This window comes from Octodon degus, unplaced genomic scaffold (assembly GCF_000260255.1).
Source record: "Octodon degus isolate 3935 unplaced genomic scaffold, OctDeg1.0 scaffold00029, whole genome shotgun sequence".
NCBI lineage: Eukaryota > Metazoa > Chordata > Mammalia > Rodentia > Octodontidae > Octodon > Octodon degus.
In genome coordinates, this window is record NW_004524605.1 from 8,913,725 (window position 1) to 8,928,260 (window position 14,536).

A 14,536-nucleotide genomic window follows, 5' to 3' on the forward strand; every position below is an offset into this window, starting at 1 on the left:
ATCCTTCCCTAGCCTTTATCTCACTTTCCAAATGTTATTTTCTTTTCTGAGCTCTTATTTATTGCCTAATTCATAGAATTAGGGAACACTTCTTAAAAATAAGTCCTCTTCCAATTAAGGAAAGGAGGAAAACTAAGACCCTCTTCTGTCATTAACTTACATTCTTCTCAATAAGTGTGAAGAATCAGGGGATGCAAATATCTCTAATTATATCAAGCTGCCAAAGAAAGGATTGTCAGTGTACTCTGCTATTTGGCTGGGAAGGAGCTCTGAGAACCCTGTGCTTCCTGTGGCTAGAAGGGAAGAAATGAAGGAGCTCCTGCAGGAGCTGCTAATGAGGGCCCAGCATTTGTGTGGGAAGGCAGGGGAAACTAAGGGCAAAAATATCACCGAAAGATCTAGACCACCCTTTGCTCTTTCTTCACAGGATAACACAGCAAGAGAGACACAGCCTCCTCAAAAACCACCGTAGAAATTTGGCTTGTAGTGGAAGAGATTTTATTTAAAGTAAGATGTGGCTAAACAATTTGAGCTAAATAAAGCATTCTTAAGTGACTCACAAAGAAATTTATGTGCGCATTTGGCTTCTGATAAATAATTCCAAAGTAAGAATAAAAATGAACAAAACAAATGTATGGAAATATGACTGACATGACCTGAGTACATAATTACCTACAGGCCATTCCCAGGTGTCAAGGAAATGTGTGGCCCCACACACTGAGAGAACTACATTGGAATGTCACCTGTCACAACTTACCCATACCCTTGTATGCCACTTTACACCTATCTCCCTTTCTTTCTCTTTACCTGGTATAAATAACACCATCCTTAGCTTCTCAAGTGGTGGATGAGGAACAAAGATCTGCAGGCAGTTGTATGATTAAATCCTATTAAATTTTAAATTATTACTCAAGGGAAAGATAGAGGCTGAGAGTCTGGAGGTACATTAGACTCTTGTCACTGCTCTGCCACTTCCTAAATGAGTGACCTTCTGCCAGTCTTTCAAAATTTCTGATCCTGTTTTATAAGACTGAAAACACTACAGAACAAATTGTAACTAATGTTAAAAAAACCAGACCTGGGTAGTAGTTAAAGTTATAGAAACAGATTTTGTTGAGAAGAGTGGTAATGAGGTCAAGAGGCCTCAGTATAGAGCTGGTCTTAATTCCAAATCCAGCAACAGCAAATGGGAATGATTAATGAAAGAGCAGATTGGGGGCCATGCACAGAAAATCATTAGGGTAAGCATCAAGAACAGAGGATTTTAGCAAACCTGACTCACAAGGGTCTTGCTACAGATAAGCCAAGGTGATCAGCTGTCATCTAGAAGACGTCAGAGGAAGACAATCCCAGTTACAAATCCATAGAAATCAGATGAGAAGGATGGAGTTTCAGGCTAAGCTAAATGCACAGGATCTTTACTAAACCCAGACTGGATGAAGGGGTACACAAACAGACCAAGGAGAAGGTGCAGAAGCAAAGAGTCTCTGCCATTATTTTGTGTAGAGTTTTTTTTTAAAAAAAAAAAGAAAGAAAGAAAAGAAAACTTAGAATTAAAGCAGAAAAAAATCACAAGTGATATAGAATTTCACAGTATTTGTTGTAATACATACTGCTGTCTTCCAACTAATTATTATATTACCAGATATATGCATATGAAATTGGAAGAAGAAAGAAATGCATAAGAAATTAGGAAAAGAAAAAGTACAAACAATTGAAAAAAGGGGATAAAACAAATTGTTATCTGCTTCTTTCCATAGACCAGCAGAAATGCACAGTACAGTTGTCCAAAGCATCTTGCTTACATACATAGATAAATCTCCTTCCCCCACTCCCTGTGCTATCCTTCTCCTTAACTCTGTAACTCTTCCCTTTTGAATAAGTTCATTCCCTTTTCCCAGTATCCATTCTACTGTTCAGATTCGATTTTTCTCTTTCAGGTTCTCACACTAGGGAAACAATACGATGTTTGCACATGTGGGTCTGATTTATTTCACTTAAGAGTATGTTCCTTAGTTGCATCCATTTACTGACAAAAGCCTCACCTTTATCTTGTTTTATAGTTGAGTAACACTCCGTTAAGTAAACACACCATATCTTCTTTATCCAGTCTTCAGTTGATAGAGATCTGGGTTGTTTCCAGGATTTAGCTATGACAAATTGTGCTGTTATAAAAGTGGATGCTCATAAAGTGAGGTTTTCAGTTCTTCTGGAAAAATACCCAGGAGGAGAATAGCTGGCTTGAATGAGATCTCCAATCTCAGATTTTAAAGGAATCTCCACATTGATTTTCATAGTGGTTGTACCAGTCTACCTTCCCACCAACAGTGGAGAAGAGTACCTTTACCCCCACAGCCCCTCTAGCATTTCATACTGGCTGATTTCTTGAAGATAGCCATTCTTTCTGGGATGAAATGGAATCTCAGTGTTCTTTTACTTTGCATTTCTCAAGTGACCAATGATGTTGAACAGTTTTGCATATATTTATTTGCTATTTGTGTTTCTTCCTCTGAGAAGTGTATATTCATCTCAGATGCCCATTTTTGGATTGGGCCTTTGAATTTGGGGTGGAGGAGCTGATATTTTAAATTCTTTTTATTCTAGGCCCAGAGTCCACCAAAGTTCTTTTTTTATTTTGTGGCCAGCTCAGCCCACCCTGGGGGATGGGCTGGCAGAGTATGTGGTGCCAGGGATTGGACCGTGGTCCCTGTGCTTTGCCTAAGCTTGCCTAAGCAGGTGCTTTAGACTGCTGAGCTACCTCACCAGCCCCTGTGTGGAGTTTTGACAATAAAATGAGATGAGTTCAGACACAGTGTCTGCCTCTGAGGAAGTGAGAGTAAACGCTAGCTGTTCTCAGCAGTGTCCGCATTATTGCCTTCACCATCATCATGATTAGATTATGCTTGGATTGTCCTGGGCCAAAAGAAAGTTGCAAAAGCATAAAAGACTAAAAATATGTGCTGGCTGCCATATTGTGCATGTGATTGTCTTCTCTTACTGTTCTGTCCACAAAAGATTTGACATCAGCCAAACCAGGAGTCAAAGGATTATTCCACAGACCAGACCCTTCGGGCTGAGGTGGTTGAGGATACCCGATAGTACAGGTGTATCTACACTGATGATTTGTTTGATAGATTTTTTTTTCTTATTCCTAAGGGTAAAATCCTTCTCACTTGGTGCTTGGTATGTTGTGTAATTTTTATTCATTTGAATGAGCTTTAATTTTTTATTTAAGTTTTGTAAATTCATTTTTTTAATTTTTGATGTGAGGTAGTATAGAAACACAATAGAAGGTTTAAAATATAAACAGTGGCTTCAGTGGTCATTCAGGGGTAATGTTCTTGCCTAGCGTATGCGGGACTCTGGGTTCAATCTTAGACACCGCAAAACCCATACCACAAATGCAGTGAACAGATTATTGTCAAATAAAGCTTGTGTGTAACCGTCATCTCCATCAAGAAACAGCCATGAGCTGTGCTCCAGAATCACTCTTCTCTCCACCTTGGGGGAGCCTTCTTTTTTTTTTTTTTAAGGAGGTCAGAGACTACAAAGTATATTTAAATAATGTTCTCCCTGTTTCTTAGTCATTATATCACCAGTAGTCACAGTTTACTTCTCAACACTTAAGGCTGTCTCCAAAGAGCCTACCCTTGCTTCTTTTTTTTATCTTAAAGAATACAAAATAGAGATATAAAGATAAAAAGTGGTCGAAACAATATGAGATTTCACTAAGCAAAGTGATAGAACTTACACGTTTGCTGAATTACATGATGCCATCTTCCAATTAGCTGTTCACATGGCCAGATATAAACATGTAAGATTCATTTTTAAAAAGTTATATGAAATTCAATGGAGGAAAAATAGTTAATCTTTTTCTTTTCCAGAGGAAAGAATGATCGGAATTTCATAGTATTCACTTCTTTGATTTTTTTTTATATATTGCTCCTGAGCACACATTGCTGGACAATATATTTTTTGCACTTTTAATAAATTAGTATATTAAGGATAAATATATATAGCATATAATTTGCTCCCTGGAAAATACATGATTCTGTGGTTTTACTTCATTCCCAGAGTTGTGTAACCATGATAATTTGGGGGAGGGGCTTCGAGCTAACTCAGGGCCTTTTCCCTGTGCTACATTCCATGCTCTTACTTTATTTTTTAAATTTGAGATCAAGACTAAGTTTTTCTTGTGATCATCCTGCTTCAGGCTCCCAGAGTGCTGGGATTATAGGAATTATGTCCAGCTCCAAAACCACAATTTTAAAACAATTTATACATCCCCAAAATGAAGTCTGAACTCTTCAGCGGTCACATCTGACTTGAAACATCCGAGCCCCCAACAAGAGTGTCTACTTTCAGTTTCCGTGTCTTCGCTTCTTCTGGACACTCCACCTGAGTGGAATGAAATGTGTAGTGTCTGTGCCTGGATTTCTTAATAAAATAGCTTCAAGTTTCATTAAGTTTTGCCATATATCATGACTTCATCTGCTTTATTATTGAATAACATTTTGATTATAAGTACACTGCACTATTCAATATCTGAGACTCTTGCAAGTTTGCCCCACATTTTGACTGGCATAAATGAATAACTCTGATATGGACATTCATGTACAAGCTACTTTGTGGACATACCGTATATGCTCATTTCTCGTGGGGGCTATACATAGGGCTGGAATTGCTGGCTCATGCAGCTCTTTCACAGTTAACCATTTGAGAACTTGCTAGAGTAATTCTCAAAGTGACTTAGAAAACATTTCACATTCTCTTCAACAACATAGGGTTCCAATTTTCCACATCCCAACATTTATTATTTCTTTTCCATTACAGTTTATCTGAATGTATGTACACTGGTACATCATTATGGTTCTGATTTGTAATTATTTGATGACTAACGTTGAATGTCTCTTTGAGTGTGTCCTATATGTGGATGTGTAAATATACATGAACAGATAAGGATGAAAAAACTCTAGAACAGCTTTTCAAGGTCTTTTGCTCATTTTATAAATTGGATTATTTGTCTATGATTATTGAGTCATAGGAACTTGCCACTTTTCCTGGGTAGAAATCTCTTATCTGATATTTAATTTGAAAACACTAGTTCCATGCTATGGGTATCTCTTTAGTTTCTTATTGATAAACACTGAAAATATTTTTAAAACCTCTTACAAATTAAAATTAATTTTCAATATTTTGTGCTGTTATTTTTGTGTCTTGCCTAAGAAGCCTTTGCCTAACTTAAGATTAGGAAAATTAAATCTTTTCTCTGCTTCATAAAGTATTATAATTATAGTAAATTTTTGGGTAATAGTTGGAGAAAGAGGTCTAACTTCACTATTCTGAATTTTGATAGTAGTTGATAACAGTTTTGAAAAGACTACTCTAAAAAATTTGTTATTTCCACTATGACTTATGCTGGCATCTTGGTTGTTTGATTGCTGATGTGATGTTTATTTCTGTAATTTACATTTTGATCTACATGCCTGTTCTTATGCCTGTAAGATATTTGTTGATTGCTGTACTTTGCAGAAATATATTTTATCCATTTTAAGCCCCATGATGAATTTTTATTAATCAAAGATATTTTTGCTTGCTCTAAGATTTTGGGTTGACAGCTTTTTCCTGGAGCCCATTGCCTGACATCCAACTTCTCTTGGGTCCTATTGTTTTGAAGAAAAATAAGCTGTTAATTTCACAGGAGTCTTTTCCTTCATGGTGGGCTCTTGTTCTCTTGCTGCTTCCAGGATTTTCTGTTTGACCTCTTAGAGTTTTAATATGATGAGTCTAATCTTGAATCCCTTCAGCTTATTTCTACTTGGACTTCACTGAACTTTTGTCAAGATTTTTCATCAACTATGAAAAGTTGCTGTCCATTATCAATGCATGCTTACCCACTCCCTGTGCTCTCTCTTCTCCCCTGGTACCCCTGCTGCGCATTAGTTAATGTGCATATTGGAGTCCCACACTGGGCTGAGGCTGCTCATTTTTGTTTATTCCTTTTCCTCTTGCTTTTCATAAAGAATAATCTTTAATTATCTGTCTTCACATTTGTTGTTGTTTATTTCTCTTTGCTATTATGTTATAGCCACTATTTAGCACCTCTAATGAATTTTTCATTTCTGTTATCTTACTTATAGTTCCAGAATTTCTACTTAAGACCTTGTAAATACATAATATCTATCACTTAATTGATATTTTCTATTTAATGAAGCACTATCACCATCCATTATTTTTTATTACAGTTTCTGTAGCTCCTCAAACAGATTTCTAATAGACTACATTGAATGTTCTGCCTGCTAATTGGATAAGCAGGTCCTCTCGAGGCAATTTTTGTTGCCTTTTATGTTTCTCGTGAATGTCATTTTCTCCATTTTTTTCATGTTCCATATTTTTTCCACTAGGAACTGGATGTTTTAGGTAATCTTCTTTGGAACAACCCTGGTTACTGATCTCTCCCCTGCTCTGGCTCCTGCTCTTCGCTATTTGCTCACTTCACTGCCCTGTGACTTGGATGGCCTATTTCAGTGAAATCTATTGACCCCTTAGCATGGAACATCTGATGCTGCCCCTCAAAGTGTGAATCCTGGGTCACGTGCAGAGTTACTTCAATGGCAGTCACCTTGTCAGGGCTTTCTTGAAATACTTCTTTCTATGGTCTCAAAGCTTCATCACTATAGGGATCACTTCCAGCTGTTAGGTCCCACTAGCTGCCAGCATATTACTGTCCTTTCAAAGGATCTTCAGGGTATAAATTAATCTATAGTTTGTCTTTATTAAATATGCGATGCTTTGCATAGAGTATTGAAGTCCATGCTTGAGGTTGCTCCGGATACCAGAGGACTTTCTGTCTTGTTGTTTCTCTCAAGCAAACCAGCTGGTCTGCCATTCTATCTAACTTTTTCTGGACCTACTGGGAATACCTCCTATACATGTTTTCTGAAAGAATCCCTAGGGTTCCTCACCCTGTTTCAAGCAAACTCAGTGCCTTTGGGAAGAACTCCAAAGCTCTTTATTCTTATAGCTTGTCTCCTCCTGAACAAATCTCTGAGCCACTGTTTCACAGCTGGGAGCAGGCATAACAGCTTGTGTGTGTCAGAGACAGTCATGCAGTGGGCATGGATGAGAACAGTAGCATCTGGCCTCAGCTTGCCTTTCTTGGCATGAAAACCTCACCCTGAAAGTAAGCTAGGGTAACGGCAATTCAGGTCCTGTGTTCTGGCCTGCCTCACACAGAACAGAGGTCAGGTGAAGAGGTACGTGTCTGATCTCTGCATCACAGGTAATCTATCTTTCCCTAGATTACATAACTTTCCTCAAACACTATTTTTCATTCGCTGCCCAACTCCCAGTGTTTTAAATTATCCCATACATAACTTTCAACAATTGTGGCTGTTTCACAAGGACCCAGATCTGTGGAACTCCTTATGTCACCATTGCAGCAGACAAATCCTCAAATACTTTGTATAATTTCATTTGACTCCTTTTTGAACTCATTATATATACAAACTTAATATATGCACTCTAAGGTTGACTTCTTTCATTCACATTCAAGTTTTGTGATTTTTCTGTGCTATTATAGCTTTCAATCATTTATTTCTTACAATATAAATATACCATTTTATAAATTTGAATTCATCATGAATCAATTTCTAATTAATTTACATGTTTGATGACAATTTCCTTCCTTCTCTCCTGAAGCAAGTAAGGATGAATTTCTATGTCCTATGTCCTGCACTGGTATAGTGTCTTTAACCACATTATGCAAGAACATCCAGTTATGCTTTAGGAAATAAGAAAGACAAAAAATGAGTTTAAAAATGAGTGACTGTGAAGAACTGACTTATGAGATATACCAAGTGTGTGTTAAATAGGAAAAGATGGAAGATTTCAATGGTTAATTGATTACCAATTAACCATTGATGTCACCATTGTCAGTTTTACAAGCTTGAGAGGCAATGAGGAAATTGATAGAAAATTGAGGGCTGGGGCTGGTCCCTGATTGCTGTCTCTCAGACTCTTCTCTGTTTCTTTATCGGCTGCTAAGGGGTGAAAGCATCCCTTTCCCATGCTTCTCTATCGTCCTATCTCTGCCTGGGAGCCACCCAACCTGGCTGAAACTGTGATCTAAAAATAAGCCTTTTTTCCTTTGAGCTGTGTATGTCACATACAGTTCTCAGGAACAACAAAGTGATTTATGCAAAGACAAAATAGATACTTAATATTCCCAAAGCACATGAGGTCCCAAATGCTCATGAGATACATAAAGGTACGATGTATTTATGACACACCATGAAGGATACATATGAAGAGCACAATACTGTCCAGGTGTTAAATTATTCAACCAAAGACATCCATTATAGCTTGATTTTCCTTCTTCCCCAAAACAGATAAGCTCCATGCTTGATCATTACACTAATGAGGGGAACTCCTGTTGTGTGGGTGGATGCTCACTGCAATGTCTCCTTTGAGCTCAGGCAGCCTTGTGTTGGTCCTCCTTGTTCAAATTTAACTGTAGGTCTCATAATGAAATACTTAGCATGGGTGACAGAAGAAGGAGGAGGAGGAGGAGGAGGAGGAGCAGGAGGAGGAGGAGCAGGAGGAGGATGGAGGAGGGTGGGGAGGAGGGAGGAGGAGAAGGCAGAGGAGGAGGAGAAAGAAGGGGAAAGAGAGAGTAACAGATAGTTAATATGTAACACACTAGAGACCACACTCATAACTGAAGTAAATCAGAATCACATGTGCAAACATTGTAATGTCTCTTTTGTGTAAGGAACTGAAAGAGTAAATAAGATCTGAAAGGTACAATAGACACAGTGAAAGGGAAAGAAACTATTTGCAAAAACAATTAGGAGGGAGGAAAAGACAAAAGAAGGATGGAGAAAAAAGATGTGTATGCATATGGGTATATATATATCAGATATATATATATATATATATATATATATATATATATATATATATATGACAACTAAGACAATTGTACTAATTGTACTAATTTCTATTGGTTCATTGAAAGGAAGGGTCCCTGAACCCAGTCCCTGCATCTGCCTGAGCAGGTGCTTTAATTCTCTGAGCTACCTTGCCAACCTTGTATCCCACAATTTTTATGTGTAGTATTTTCCATGTTATTTGGTTAAAATATATTCCAATACTCATTATGATCTTTTCTTTAACCTACATTCTACGTAAGAACACATTTCTTTTGTATAAATGCATATGTTATTGTATAATAATTTAACTTGAATAATTTCATTAAAGGTCACAGAAAATATTCTCTATAATTATAAATATCTGAAATGTATTCAAACTTACTTCATGATACAGTATGGCCAATACTTATAAATATCCTTCATGCACTTAGAAAGAATATGTGTCCTGCAGTTTTTGAACTTGCATGTACACAAAATCGACTTACTTAGTGATATTGTTTCTACAATTTAGAGATTTAGATTTTCTATGCTTTCCTAGCACTTTAAACCTTTTAGTTTATCTCTAGTAAAGCTTTTTACCCTCAGGTCTATTTTTTTTTTTTTTTTTTTTTTTGCAGAACTGGGGATTGAACTCAGGCCCTTGCGCTTGCCAGGAAAGCGCTTATTCCCCTGAGCCATCTCCCTGGCCCCTATTATTTCTATTATTCACGTAGTCATATAACATTTCTTTGGTGTATTGTCACATGGAATATCTTATCCTTCTGTTTTGAACTGCACTATACATTTACATATGTACATATATGGGTCTTTTGAGTTTTGGGGAAAATCTGACTTCATGGTCTTTTTTACTAATTCTTCTTTTTTAATACAGGGTCTCACTATGTTACCCTGGATGACCTCAAATGCATGATCCTCCTTCCTCAGCCTCCTCAGCAACTGGACTCATAAGTGTGTCCCATGATATGCAGCTACACATTTATTTTCTATTCACTTGTAGAATCCAGAAAATATTCTTGATTTCTGTTTTCCTCCTCAGCCAAAACACTTTAGCACTTTTCAACTCCATCTACCTCCCTCATCAATATGCCATGTGCATTAAACATTTTGTGAACAGCTTTTATACCTATGAGATATTATTGTATTTGGTTAAGTATCAGTATTCCACAAATTCATTCACAGGTCTACAAGATTTTGTTCCAAACTCCTGAGTTTCAGAATCCCAATTATTCTGGAATTTGGAAAGTAATATGGCACATAAATCTTGTATTACTGGTCACCTAGAGTGAGGTCTGGTGACACCCCATAATCATGCACTCTGCAGAGAAATGTATGACTACTCCTTTTAAGTGGAATAAATAAAGACTGTAAGTTTCCTCAAGTCAGTTCAGCTTAGGTTTACCATCAAGTAAGTGCAGGTCAGGTCTGGCTGCCTGGAGAGGTCATGAAATTTGAAATCTGAATGAGAAATTGGTGGGGAACCTTTCACAGTGACTGGCCTGCAGAAGTTCAGCAAATGCTTCTCTCGTTGATCTGATTTGTCAGAGAGAAAATATTTTTCTAACTTTTTTCTTCTAACCAGATAGTTGGATTTGGGAAGCTGGGGCCTTAACCCAGCAGTGTCACCCATGTTATGTTGGAGAAATTGGGACAATAACATAGGCTAATATCCAAAGCAGAACCAAGGAGTGATTCAGGACACCAGACTTGGTATTCTCACTTACTGGAGTAGGAAAAAGATATACCAGATGGATGAAAACAAAAGCTTCAAATCAGGCAGTGACAACCAAAGCCAATCAAGAAATCAGTGAAAACATCGATGTGGGCAAATGACGTGAACACATTTTTAAAAAGACTTTTTGAAGAAGGGAAAACCAGTGTCCACCTCTCCTAAATGGAGATGAACTCACATGTAGCGTGAAGGTTGCACAACCCATAGTTTTTATTTAGAGGTAAATTATTTTCAAGAACTATCCAACATTTAGTGCACTAATTGTACCATCACTCACACCCTTCTACTAGAATAATTCAACAGGCACCCTTTTCAAAATGTGGATTTACAGAACTTCATCTTGTAAATCTGAAGAATACCCATCATGTATTTTAATGGGAAAGTCTTATGCTCTTAGGTGTTTCACGTTTTCAGGCACTATAAGAAAAAATAAGTTAATGGATCTAGAAATAAGCTAGTAAATCTATCCTTGATAAACTGCTTATAATCAGAACATCAAAGAGCCTCAGAAGTTGAAAGTGACTACAGGCTTTAAGACAGCCTCAAAGGTACCAAAATAAATTGTTCACTGCCTTACGTATAAGTTCATTATTAACTGTACATGCAGTGTTTAGGATAGCTGGAGCTATTAGAAGCAGAGATTAACAATTTTAAAAAGTAGTTTAGAAATGAAAATTCCAAAGTATAAAATACCAAGTACTTCAACAGATAGAGGAAAATCACTACTTTCACACACTGAAAATGAGAGAATGCATTCCTTTAATCACTTGGGAAATTAATCAGCCAATATCAACATAATTAAAAATGCATCTTGATATGGAAATACCACTTTTGGGAAATGTATCCTATATAAACAAAACCATTGTGTATAAAGACAGACATATACCCTTTTTAATAGTTTTAATATTTACTGACCACCTCTTATCTACCTACAAAGGCCAGACAAGCTCCTCATTTTTGCAATGTTTAAATTCTAAGGGAGAGAGGTAGGTAATAAATATATAAGGAAAAGTACCAGGCAAAGATAAATGCTATGGAGAGCCTCTAACTGGGGTAGCGCCGTAACTTACAACTCAGAATGGATGGTGGAGAAAAGTTCCTTCTGAGGAACAGGTGGCTTTTAACTTGAAAGCTGAGTAAGAATTTGGCCTTGAAACCATCGCAAGGATTCATATACTGGAAAAAATCTGTATGAACAGTAGCTGGTTATCAGTAGCTAATTATGAGTAGCAATGGAATGCTTAATTGTGCTATGTTCACATTATGAAATATGACACAATTATCAATAATATCCAATTAGCATATCCAACTTGAACACACCTAAAATTTGACTTTTATCTTCTCTCTGAAGAAAAAAAAAAAGACTGCTCTTTTTTTTAGGCCTGACTCAGCTAAGTGTATGGCAACCCTAGTGTTCCAGGCTCAGGGCTATACTACCCCAGTTGTGCACTTTGGCCTTACCCTTTTATTTCCTTAAACACCCCTGCCTCACCGTGTGAGAGCTGGCTGCAGGGGCAGCTCTGATGCACCTCGCCTGATCCAGCTAGTGACTTCAGGGACCCTCATTCTAGGCAGGCCTGCTTCCAATCACGGAGGAAAGAAGTCTACGCAAATAGGTGGGAAAAAACTCTCAAAAAATAGGCCTTGCTGGGCTCCCCTTCTTGGTCTGTTGCCATGGGGTCACTTTCTTACCCAACTGCATTTCTACATGGCTGTGAATTCTTCATACAATCTAAGCATGAAAACAGTTTTCTTTGGGTCTTTGTTTCTGAAGGCTCCTATGTCATCTAAAACTTTAACACAGTCCTTCCTTCCTTCCTTCCTTCCTTCCTTTCTTTCTTTGCTTTGCTCTTGATAACCTGTCTTCTGTTATAGGAATGCTATTCAAGATTCCTAGGGAGAGAAAGGATCAACTCGTCTGCCACTTAGGCATCATTAGGCTACAAGGGCCATGACGGCTTTATGTGCTGTGTTCTCTCAGTATACGCAGTGCCTACCGCATTCCCCAGTGATGATAAGCAATAACTGAATCCATGAATAAACACATGTTAAAACACTAACAAAGCATTGAGATGTAAGGCATTGATATGAATGTATATATATATATATATATATGGTTAATTGGTGTCACAGGACATACGTCAGATCATCACACTGGTTCTCATGAGAAATAGAATCAAAGGCAATGAGACAGCTGTTAAGGCCTTTCCTTAAGCATCTCCAAACTGAATCAATGGGACTTATCATGGGACTTACATTTGTAACTTCTTTGAAAACTAAAATTCAATTTTAGGCAAACCATATTAATATTGGCAAGAAATTGTACTTAAAACCATCTAATCCAAATTTATATCTCCTCTTTTTATCAGGGCTATCAATATTTTAATGGAAAACATATAAATATGCAGATTCGGCAGCTGTTTATACCATAAAAGGTCTAAAAATTTCAGGGGCTTCAGTTTCCCAGAAAGTCAGAGTTTCCCAGGATTCCTCAGGAATAGTAGAGTCTCCATCATGAGAGCAACAGCTCTCAGCAGGAGAGGGGTTTTGTATGTTTTGACTAATTTTACCATTAGGCACTGTGATCAGAGGGCTGAAAACCAGTGACTCTCCACCCCCACATCATGAAGAAGTCTAAATAAGCACTGACACTTCAGGGGAGCAGGGCTGAGCCACCCCCTACCTGACCTTCCCCTGGGGTGCTCTTGCTACTGCTGTGTGTATCAACTTCAGTGATATACTATAGCACTTACTTATGAGGTGAGAGATTGCAACACTAAGACTTATTCTAGGGGCCGGGGAGATGGCTCAGTAGAATAAGCACTTGCCTGGCAAGTGCAAGGATCTGAGTTCAATCCCCGGTTCTGCCAAAAAAAAAAAAAAAAAAAAAAAAAAAAGATTTATTCTAATTCTCATATCCTAGCAGATTCCTGGTTACACGGGACAGAAATTTTGCTTCTACTTAAGTATGCATATTTGAAAAGGCAAAATTATCCCTAGTTTCAGGTAGGGCCTGATTCAAGAGTTTAAGTTTTCTCTTCTTTCCCTTTTTTGAGTCTGTCTTGGTTTTATTTTCGTTTGTCTGGATGGTTTTGTTGTGTTTTGTTTTTGGCTTAATTCTCAGGCAGATTCATTCCACATTACAGTGAAGACTCTCACTCTTTTTGGCTTGTACTTTCCTCATACCCAGAAATGCACGAGACAGGACAGATCCTTTCCTTCAAAGAGACATGCAAACCTCCAGGGAAATTCTGTCTTTTAATCACACACCATCCTTGAAACGCTTTCGGTACCTGAGCAAGTAGGAAGGGCTCACGAGCCATCTTGATCCAGAGTCATTATCCTTGTCACAGGCAAGAGAGGACTGTATGAATGACAACTCCACCAGGTAGGGTATAACACTTGCCCAAAGGAAAAACATGTTAAGCACAGAAAAAAGGGAACACATTCATCACATTATAAGAATGCATACAACAGAACATTTGACTATTCTGTACATCAGATCATTGAAGTGGATTTAGAAAGAGCAACAAAGGCTACTGCCATTTCCTTACAGATTACAACTAAGCAATCACTGAGTCCCCTCACGTGTTTCAGCTTAGAGAGAGCTTTCCAGAACTCAAGGAGAAAGCCATGCTATTCTCACCACTGTGCTGCAAGGGGATGGTACTAGGAGAAGAAGATACGTGCTGTCTCCGAATATGTGTCTCTAACAGATGGGAATTGCTTTTTCTTGAAATAGCTACTGATGTGGGGATGTTAAGATTAGCAAGGGCAATGGCTTTCCATTTGTAGGAATTTGTATTATGGTAATCAGCTGAGCAGAAGGAGCTGTTAGTCATTCTTTCCCAGTTTAGAGGCAGAGTTTTGCAAA